The sequence below is a fragment of the Gallus gallus genome, chromosome 2 (assembly GCF_016699485.2).
Source record: "Gallus gallus isolate bGalGal1 chromosome 2, bGalGal1.mat.broiler.GRCg7b, whole genome shotgun sequence".
NCBI lineage: Eukaryota > Metazoa > Chordata > Aves > Galliformes > Phasianidae > Gallus > Gallus gallus.
The window spans coordinates 97,735,548-97,746,450 of record NC_052533.1 but is presented as its reverse complement, the minus strand read 5'-3'; the positions used below and the strand labels follow the sequence as shown (position 1 = coordinate 97,746,450).

At 42.3% G+C, this 10,903-nt stretch overlaps 1 protein-coding gene and 1 long non-coding RNA gene across 50 annotated transcripts in view; one reads left to right on the top strand and one right to left on the bottom strand.

The window, feature by feature from the left end:
* Positions 1 to 10,903, top strand: part of MOG (myelin oligodendrocyte glycoprotein) — a 136,738-nt gene that overhangs the window by 84,555 nt on the left and 41,280 nt on the right. For 5 of the 49 annotated variants that reach the window (XM_046938038.1, XM_046938037.1, XM_046938034.1 and 2 more), the window contains one exon: positions 5,712 to 5,801. The exons of the other annotated variants lie outside the window; for them this stretch is intronic. The gene's annotated coding sequence lies outside the window, so the exon portion shown is untranslated. The remainder of the gene's footprint in view (positions 1 to 5,711; positions 5,802 to 10,903) is intronic. 49 annotated transcript variants of the gene reach the window in all.
* Positions 5,800 to 10,903, bottom strand: part of LOC101751084 — a 41,031-nt gene continuing 35,927 nt past the window's right edge. Inside the window, exon 7 of the long non-coding RNA XR_005855189.2 lies at positions 5,800 to 7,316. This is a non-coding gene — a long non-coding RNA (uncharacterized LOC101751084). The remainder of the gene's footprint in view (positions 7,317 to 10,903) is intronic.

Genomic DNA, 10,903 nt, shown 5'->3' with positions numbered 1-10,903 from the left:
TTGTTTTGGTTTGGTTTTGATTGTTATTTTATTTTTTTCCAGCAGATCTGCAGCTCTAAGAATATGTATCATCAATGTAAACATTATTTCCCTGTTTTCTTTATACTGCTTCTTGTCTGCCCTTGAATTCTCTTCAGGATACATAAATTTAATTCAAATGCCTTCTTCCTCAGGGTAAAACTGTTTTCTGTCTGGAAAACTTTACTGGTTTTAGCTGAAAGTAATGGAAGGAGACTTGCTTGGGTTGTATGAGGTCTTGAAAAAATAAATTGATTACTGCCTAGTGAAAACAATTTTAATGCTTTCTAGTAGTTCTCATCCTGGATAGAGGTTATCAGTGTTGACAGAAAACTTCAGGGAGTGAAGAAAATAGTAAGTAGTCTTTCAAAATGAAGGATTATGTTCTTGTCCAGTTATCAAGAAGATTAGATACCGATAGTTCACCCTCAAGGTACTATGAAAAGTCAGATGGCTGCATTATGCTTTGCCTACCTGCTGCAATCCTATTTCATTCTGTGGGATTATGCCCCAGGATTAAGGAGAGGACAGGCAAGGAGAGAGGTTTATGAAACTCTTCAGTGATATTTCACATCCATCATTCCTAAATGATGGTGGAGAAGCTAGTACTGGCCTGGGATGCCATGGCCTGTGGATCATGCTGATGCCTATGATTCAGCCCTGAACAAACCCTGCTACAGGACTCCCTCCTGCCTCCAAGATTGTGACATAGTGCCACAGCCTTTTCCCTGCACTGAGACCTGGCATGCAAAAATGCATCCTGTGATGCATGGCAGGTTGCATGGTGCTTGAGCTGTACCCCAGGCTGTACTTTTGAGCGATGGTTTGCAGTGTGGAAGAAAACCAAGGCATGAGTAGATTTATCATGCACCTATACCCAGCAACTGGCCTGACTTTTTCTCAAACTGTTAGGAACTGAAGTGAGTAAAGATGATAATATCTTCAGTGGTCACTGAAGTACAGCAGAAATCTCCTAAGTGGCATTAGTTCTCAGTTTATTACTTCAGAGACCCAGCATCAGACTGGAGATGGATATGGGTCATGATTTGCCCTTGTTAATGGTAAGCTGAACTGTGCACACAAACATAGCAGGAACAGCTGAGGGTAAAATGCTTTCCCGTCCCCTGGCAGCCCATCGCTTTACATTGGTGTTATTTGATTAATATAAACTGTAACTGATCATAGCAGTTAGAGAAAAGTGCAGCTTCATTACCTGAAAGTTCAGCAAGATGGTTGCCACTTTATTGGTACGGCAGTAGGGTGGAGAAATCCATCTCTGGAGCCATGGCTCCCAGTACTGGGGGAGAACAGGACAGACAGCCTGTCTCAATCTTCCAGTGCCTGGAGTAGAGGGATCTGGCCGGCCAGGCAGGGCTCCTGAAAGCCTCTGTTGACCCAAGTCAAAATGTAGGTCAGGCTTAGTTACAGGTAAATGAACAGTGTCCTCTGAATATACAGCTTTTGGTCTTGCTTAGGACTTGGGACATCAATAAAGGATCACATAGATCTATCCAGTAGATGTTTTCCCTTTACAAGGTCATTCCCTTTAAATCTCTTATTAACTTTTCTTAAATGTAGAATGTTGTAAATATCTAGTAGTGCACACAGAAAGGAGTATGATATTTGTGGTTTACTATCCATGTAGACTAGCGTCCTCCAGGTCATCCTTTGCATTTTTCTCCATTATTTGGTGAAATGTTGCTGTATGTATGTGTTTAGGGGAAGCCATGTGGGAATAAAAAAGCAGTTAAACGTGCTGCTTTTGGAACATACGGAGTAGAGATGAAGGACCTAAACACACCTCCTCACATCCTATGGGTAGCAGATGGCACATATTACTGTGTGCCTTCAACGTTCTCTAGCAGAGCTATGGCTTTTCTGGCTGATACACAATTTCCTGTGTTGTACAAGGGATTGCAACAGATGATCAAAACTAAGCCACGCTGGCAGAGTTTGAGTCAGAGCTAGGATGCTCATTCTGATAAGTAACTATCTCCTAAGTGACCCTCTGCATTCATCTAAGTCATAGCTAACATTTTTCCACCCCCCGCATTGCTTTAAAAGTAGTTTTATTCCCTGAGCATGTGTTAGAGTGATACCATTCTGCAGCCAGGTTTTAGGATTGGGGTTTTCTTCAGCTTCCTTTATATTTACTTGTTTGTTCTTCATAACATCGTGTTTCTGCTTGGAAATATGTTTGGCTACACAGGGAGAGTATCCATTGCAATTTGTTCTTCCTGACCCTTTGTGAATCTTAAACAAACGGCATTTTGGAAAGAAACCAGAGGCTCTCCTCTCTGTTCCTTTCAAACAAATCTGACCTTACAGCTGTTTCTACTGGAGCTTCTCTTGTAGTCAGTGAAATGGAAACAGGACAGAGTAAAATTTTCCAACAGTGATTTTTTTTTTTTTCAGTAGTCAGATGCTCTTTGAAAAGATACTGCATTTTTCAGACCTTTTCTCTTTTCTTATTGCTGATGATCCCAAGTAGCTGCTTTGACCACCCTGCCTCATCCACTCTACTTTCTGTTGCTCTAACTGAGTATAGGGTTGCCCCCATCACCAATGTATTTTTTTCTGCTATGCTGGAGCTCTGGCATGGCTGGCGCTCATCTCTTTGGGTTGCTAGAGCATAGAGATTGAGGTGATGTCTGTGCAGGCATGGAACTCCCTATAAGCTCTGATGCCTCCTACATCTGAGCTCAGCTCTAGTTTCTCCTGGGGAGTGATTTACTTTATCTAGAAGAGAAAGTCAGCTGTCCTATCTACATAACGTCTTGCTTTTGCGAACTGGAGGTGTTTGGATGGAGACATGGTCATCGCACACCAGAACCATGAAGTCCTCAGCCTTAACTGTGTGCATCTGTGTTATGCAAGAGGCTTCAGATTGTGCAAAGCAATAAAAAAACGCTCGCTAAAATTAGCAATGAACCATCCTGCACATTGTTGGGGAAAACAATGCAATTGGAAGAGATCAGGAAATGTTCCTTTCTGACAATTATTTTTAACAATGTGATACAATTTAGCTGAAAGTTGGGGAATAGCCGGGGGCAAGGGGAGAAATATCCCTCCCTTCGGTTAACCTTGCTCGGGAAATGTGAATCACTGTACTAAATAAAGTTTGTAAAAGATGCTTTGAAAATGCTATGCTACGCCCTATAATTCAGCCAAGAATGAAGGAGGAGGGAAAAGAAAACATCAAAAGTCCCTGCTTCTTTTTATATTGCTTCTTGGCGCGTTCCTATTTCTTCTTCCTTCCTTTTTATTTTTTCCCCCTTATGGACAAAAATCCTCTTTCTGTTCTGTTGTTTTGACATTTTGTTTTTGTCTTTTTAATCCCTTACATTTTGCGAGGCTGATACCATAACTTTAAAAACAACCTTGTTGTCTACAGACAACAGCAATGAGAAATGCCAACGGAGTCCTATTAGGAGGACAACAAAGGCAATTTCATTTTTATTTTTTTAACAATTTTATTAGGACCTCATGATGTACACATGAAAAATTAATTTCAGCACATGAACTGCTCTTCAGATGGCGCCGTTTAAATCTGGAGGATGTTAACATTCCTGCTGCATGACAAAGGTCCACCACCCCCTGTGTTGATACTCATCCTGCTCAGAGGCAATAACATCTAAGGATGAACAGAGGCCGCGGCACCATATCCTGCTTGAAGGCTACTTTCACAGATTTATCTTGGGATTTCCTAGCATTCCCTGTTGGGGCAGTATGCCCCTGAGGGCTAGGATGCATGGTTCTCACTCTTTGCAGGGAGCCAGCCGTTTCACCAGGCTTTGGTTGTATGCTTTGATGCCAGTGGCAGCACTGCATTTCTGTCCACTGCACTCCTCATGAGCAGGCCGGTAAGGCAGGCACCAGGCGTTGCAGGAAGCTGGCTGCCCTCTTAAAGAGCCGCTATTGAGCAGACAGGGCCATGAAAACAGCTCACCATCTGCTTTTCCCTCTCTGCTCTGCTGTGTAACCCCTATCCCCTCCTCATAAAAACAAACCAGCTCAGCCTGACTTCCAGGTGCTCTTGCTGGGCAGAAGCCCCTTGCAGCAGACGCTGCCCCAGGGCTGGAATCACAGCATGCAGCTCAGGCACTCCCTGCGGAGTAGCACTGACCTTTGGATCTGCAGCCCCACTGTCCCCAGTCCTGGTGCTTTCCCATCTGGTTTCTGCTATTCCTGTCAAGCCCTGCTGGCTTTTTAATAGCGAGCGGGGAGTTTCAATGAAGCCGAGGTCACTTTGACTCCTTGCACATCACAAAACTAGAACCAGACTGAGCCCAGGGCAGTGTTTGTGCTGGGAGGTTATAGCACAGTGTCCTATCATTGCTCTCCAGGTGCTGAGCATGCAGCCACAGCGCAAGGTTTGTTTTGTGTGAGGGTTGGTCTCTGGAGCTCATTTATGAATATGCTGCTGAGTAGACTGGCTTTTCTTCATGTGGGTTTTATGCCAAAATTCTTAAATACTTGTTCTTCCTGCATTTGTGTTTGTATGTTCATGCTGTCTGTGCACACTGTAGTTGCCCCACATGCCCAGTCTTTCAGCTGCCCTGGCCCTGTGCAGAGCATGTGCAAGCACCCAGTATCCCAGCATAAGCAAAGAAAGTTCTATATATCGTTAAGGTCAGCAAAAAATGAAAACAAATGACTTCTGACAACTCCTTGGCCTGCAGATCCATCAGTAGCACAGAGACTCTGTGGCCAACTACTCTGTGCTACTGAAACAGCCCCCCATCTGGCTGCTTTTCGCTCCGGGGCTCTGGCTCCAGACTGCTGCTGCTCAACACTGGTCTCTTGATCTCAAGATGAAAGACTTCAGCTGGATCTTCCATGCAGAGCTGGAGTGCCCTGCAGAAGAACTGATGATTCTGTCCTCTCCCACCATTGTACCCCCTCCCCCCCCCCCATTTTTTTTTTCTTTCCTTTTTTCCTCTTCTACAAAAGAAACCTGGGGAAAGTTTGAAGGGAAATAGTGTTTGCTGAGCTTTTGCGTAGCTTAGTGACAAATGAAAGCTGGAAGAGCATGACAAGGCATGTAAACTTGAGCTAATAGAAACTAATGTGCCAGCTGACTGTTTATTCAGACTTGTCGTTGTCAACAGGGAGCTTTTAACAAAGCAGGCATTTTTTTTGTAGTAACAAGTGCTCCATGAAGGGAAAGGTAGCTTGGAGTTCTATGAATTCACATCTTTAAAACCAAAACTTAAAAAACTCTTGACCTGTCCTTACATGTAATACTGGTAGTATCTAAATATTTGTTGGTAAGTCTGCCTATCTTGGGTTTAGTCAAGTTTACTTTCTACAGTCAAGTCCTCTCTTAATTGCATTGTTCACTTCAGTACTGCTGCAACAATGCTACTTTCCCAAGCATATAGCAGGTCGGATATTAAAAAAAATTCTTCTCAGAAATGGTAGTAATGGATTGGAACAGGCTGTTCAGTGAGGTGGTGGAGTCACCATTCCTGGAGGTCTTCAAGAAATATGTAGATGTGGCACTGAGGGACATGGTTAGTGAGCATGGTGGGGATGGCTTGAGATTTGGACTTGATGATCTTAGAGGTGTTTTCCAACCTTAATAATTCTATGATTGCATCTGAATTGTCACGTTAAAGCTATGTCTTTTGCTATAACCACTGATCAAAGAAGGCAGGAAATAGTGCTGTTTCTATGTTTTCTCTTTGCAGGAAAAAAACGGAATGACAGCTTGTTGAGCAGGCTGTCATCGTTGCTCTTCTGGATTTACAGCAGAAAGTCTCTAAGCTAAGCAAACAATAGTGAGAGTTTGTTTTTAATGAAATTTGTTGATTTGTAGTTACTTAGTCAATATCCATACCAACTATTAAACAGCATAAATGAAGCACAAAGTCTTGCATTGAGGCTGCATTGGGGGTACGTGAGAAATATTCAAAAAAAAAAAAAGAAAAAAAAAAGGAGGGGGAAAAAAGAGACATCCTATAGCTACAGACCTCTGTTGACCTCACAGTCCTATATGGATTCTGGTGAACTGGATTCCATTGAACTGAGAGTGGAATTTGAAGCAGGACTAGGTAATTAACATAGGTAATAAACTTCATCCACACTATATAATTTAAAATAGCATCCAAGCTTTAGCTGTGAGACTTCCTGAATTTTATCATGGAATAATGAGCGTGGGATGGCACACATGGAAATTTGGGATCAATCTGCTTATGATTCCACTCTGGCCTCAGACAGATGCTTAACTGCATCACCCCTTAGTTTTCTCCTCCCAAAAGAAAAAACAGAATAAAACCCACATTAAAACTAATAATAATAATAACAAAAACAACAATAAAAACCCTTGCTGACTGATATATTCCTGAAAAAGATACCGTGAGATTTAATTGTAAAATTAAACTGGAAGAGGGTAGTTATAGACTAGATACAAGGAAGAAATTCATTACTTTGAGGGTAGTGAGGCACAGGAACAGGTTGCCCAGAGAGGTTGTGGGTGCTTCCACCCTTGAGGCATTGACGGCCAGGCTGGATGGGGCTTTGAGCAACCTGGTCTAGAGGGAGGTGTCCCTGCCTATAGCAGGGGGTTGGAATTAGATGATCTTAAAGGTCCCTTCTGACTCAAACCATTCTATGAGTCTATGATTCGGTGATCTTTTGGAGAGAAGACCTTTCCAGAAACATGTTATTTCTGTGAAAGGAAGCACATATTAAAGAATTGTAGGGATTGGAATGGACCTGTAGGGATCATCTGCTTTGTGCCGAATTTTGGACTGGGACAACAAAGTACTACCATAGAAGTTGTCTTGTTCCCTGATTCCCTAAGCCTTCTGTGGAGATTGCTGCTGTTCTTGGGTACTGGGTAGACTCCTTGCACAGTCTGGGTGAAACTGGTTTAGGACCAAGCCTGGACATATTTGGTGTGCACTGGTTCACTCACTAGATTCCTCCCCAGTGTTATTTAATTCCCAACACTGCAGCAGAAGCTATGGGAAGGCAGTCTGCTGTTGGAGATAAAGTTTTAATCTCTCCTGTTTTCCTTGGCATTCCCAATGGCTGGGCACACAGGAAACGTGTTTGAGTCATTTGCGTGTATGGCATTTTCATGCAGCCACAGGAGGACCCTGCTTACCAGGCTCTGCTCTTTCTTGACCAGAAACAGAACGGAATTTGTAAGCCTCTTGGGATCTCAGCTTGCTGTTATTTGGAAACATGTCAGCTTCTGTCCTTAAGGTCCTCTTTATACCAAGGTTTGAGGCCTGGATGTTGAAGTCTTTGTGAAGCTGTCTAAGATTAAAAAATGCAAGAAGCTGCTCCTGCAAATAAATGGAAATGAAATGATGTATTTGTGTAGACAGAATGTGCATAGCAATTTAAGCTATCAGTAAGCTGTGGATGGAGGAAGATTTGCTCTCAAGTGTTTCAATTTTTCATTATCACCTCAACAAGTGAGCAAATTGCTGGCACTGGGTGCAAGAAGTGTATGTCCAGAGTTATGTAGGCAGTGACAAGTTCTCAGGTGCTGTCTTCACCCGAATCCAAACTCCACCAGCTGCATGTGGGCTTATGTTCTGAGCTTGCTAGCAAAGTGCTTGACTAAGTTTCTTGGCTTGTGTAGGCAGTATTTAATTGGTTTATACATGTTTATACTGGACAGAAATGAAACCCTTTTTAACAAGAACCATACACAAAAATGGTTTTAGGCAAAGAATCTGGTCTCAAGAAATATAGGCTGGAAAGCCTGTGCCTTAAGTCACCTAAATTAAACATCTTGTTTCCTTTTGCTTTCATTAGGTGGTATGTTTGAATTTCTACACTGGACCTGTGAGCAGCATGCAGGTTACAGCATCGCTCCCTGTCCAGGCTGGCCTAGCACAGGCTGTGTCCCAGTGTGCAGCTCTCCAGGCTCTCTGCCTCCATGCTGTCCAGAAGGTGCTGGCTCAGCTACACTATAGAGACACACTTTCAAGCACATCTTCTTCTCCTCACTCTCTGCAGCACTTCTCATGGAGCTTTGCCAATCCAGAAGGGTAGGGCAGTGCAAGGTGTCCAAAGCTCATTGCTACCGAGAGCTCAGTTTTATGAAGAACCTTTGAAATTCCCAGACTAAAGCCAGATGTGCTTTTCTAAAGGTATTTTTGCTGAAAGGTGGATTCTGTGTTAGTTATCGTCTAAGAGAGAAATGATGTCATCATTGCATCAACATGCACAGCAAATCATTTGTCTCCAGAAGGGTTAAGACAAATAAAACAGTGAGTCATTAGAATGTAATTCCCTTATTTGAAGCACACACTAAACAAGAGTCCGGATGGCAAAGGAACAAAGCCTTGTTCTTTCATGTGCATTTGCTGAACGCCTTGGTGTCTTAGATAAAGAATAAGTATCTACCAGCGGATTAACATTATGAAAAAGTCAGGATTAAAAAAAAAAAATTCTCAGTGAGGCTGTGTAATTGAAGCTCCGTATCAGTTCAAAAGCTTAGGCCAGCAATCTCCTGGCCACTGACTAATTCATGTATTTTATGACAAGAAGGCAGAATGCTAATCATCAGGACAGCATATGGAGGGAGAGAAAGAGAGGTCTGCAGGAATATTCAGTGACAGCCATCGCAACTTCAGAGGCAGCACAGAGGGCCATTAATGTATTCCCTTGCCCTGAGTGAGGGTGCTGACCTCACTTCTAATCCTGCCCCTCCAGGGTACTTAATTTCCAGCATTGCTCAACCCAGCCAGGCCTGTTTAACAATTTCTTTTCTGAGTTAGTCTCTTTGAAGAGGCCCTATTTTCTGTTCAGTGACATGAAAGAGATACTGATGTTGATTATCAAAGGCATGTGCTCCAAACCACCAAGCGTCTGATGCCCAAGGGAGGTAATATTATCTCTGCCTTCAGCGTTTACATCCTCCCGCCAAGAAAGATGTGGTGGTTAACTAGCACCTCTTTTTTCCTTCCTACTAATTTTACACAAGCTATTAATCAGAGGGGAAAATTAACTAATTCTTCGGCTTGTAGGTCATGCTAGGGCAGCACTCTTATCTAGATTAAAAGGACTGCGGACTGGTGAAAAGTCAGCTGCACTGTGCTTTGCAGCAAGGTAGGTTTATGCCTCTTCTTTTACCTGTGCTGCATTGCACAAGTTTCACTGTTTTCTCAAAACCTGTGCATGACCCTTCCTGCCTCCACCAGTGACCACAAACAGCTGGAGGGCTGGCTGTCCCAACCTCCTCCTGCTGCTGGAGGGACTCTGCCCCTCTTCCCACTGTCAGGGCAAAGCTCAGGCACCTCATGTGGAGGGCAGGAGTTCCCTGGCCAAGGAGCTCTTGGGCACTCCCCAATGGGCTATGAGGCCTGAGGCCTATCTGTAGAGCAATCATCATTGCCTGAGCTTTTAACTCAGAAACCCTTGAAATGACGCTGTAGTTAGGTGGGGTTAAGAGGTGAAAAGAGAGGTGGTGTTCCTCTTTCAAATGAAACTATGGCTTGGGATTTGTTTCTATAGGGTTTCCACAGTCACTGGCTGAGGAAATTAGTCCAATTCATGGCTGTGGAAAGAATTTTGGCTCAGTCTCAATGCATAAAGCAACAATAATTCATATGTTGCTGAAACTCCTTTCCTGATGGCCAGATCTTTCAGTGAGTCCAATGTTTTCCTGTCACATGAGCTTTACTGTAAAACAACAGCCATACTGGATGTGCAAGGTAAACATCATACCTTTTATTGTCAATTCAGCAATCTAGACTCATTGGATCAAGTGGTCTTAATTGTAGGATTACAAAAAAAAAAAAAAAAAAAAAAAGAAGTTCCTTTTTGAGATGGGAATTGAATACAAATACTTGTGATTCCGTGCAGGAGATTTTTTTCCTCGCTCTTAATGTACATTCTGACTTCCAAGATGACACAAGTAAGCAAACCCAGAAGGGCTGAAGGAAACTATTTAGCTGGATCAGCATTTCTTCATCTTTTGTCCATTTCAAGATATCAAAAAATATTGCATTCAAGGAAGTTGTTTGCTTAAAATATGTACACAGGTGTGTACACATCTACAAAGTTAATGTTCTGCATTAGGCGATTTCAAGATACTTGTGTGTGCTAATAATGAAAACAGTGGTATGTACAGGTGAATATTTGCTATAAAATCTTGGCTAATAAGTTTTAAGTTGGCAAAAAATGGGTCATATAAGCACCTAGACAGATTTAAAAGCTTTTTAAGTAGGTCAAGTACTCATTTTGAGCTGAGCAACAAAAACTCAATCAACTCTCTTGTCAGCAAAATATAGGCATGCGAGTTTTTATAACATTTTACAAAAGAATTGTCTCAGTACACTGATTAAACATTCTGAAAAGAGTCATTTTAACAGTGAGTCTGAAAATAGAATGAACTTGAACTTCTCCACTAGTGCTACCAATAGATCCATTGTGTGCAACTGCAGTTGGTTTGTCTTTTGTTTTGTTTTGTGGGTTTTTTTTTGTTTTGTTTTTTACTAATGATGCATATGCATATGTGATATCTCATGTAATTATTACAGCAGGATAAACACAAAGGACTCCTGGCAGTACAGTTATCTGATCTGCATGCGTCCCTGCTGCAGTGCCAATCCTGTGGAAGTCTTTCTACTGGTTAGTTGAGGATCATTCCTTGCCTTATTCGAACCTTGGATGTACACTGCTTCGCTATAAGAAATGGCCAAAATATTTGCTGAGATTTTCACAAAAATTATTTTGACTGAAATTTCAACACATTGAAGCATTTGCTATTTACACATTTTGTCTATTATTTGGAGAGCAAAATGTAAATAGAAGACTCTCTTGGTAATCTAGTTTGGTTTTCAGCTCCATACTGCTATCACCCAATGAGTAATCCCTTCACAATTAAACTTGCCCAGAAGTTTCTGCTTGGAAACAG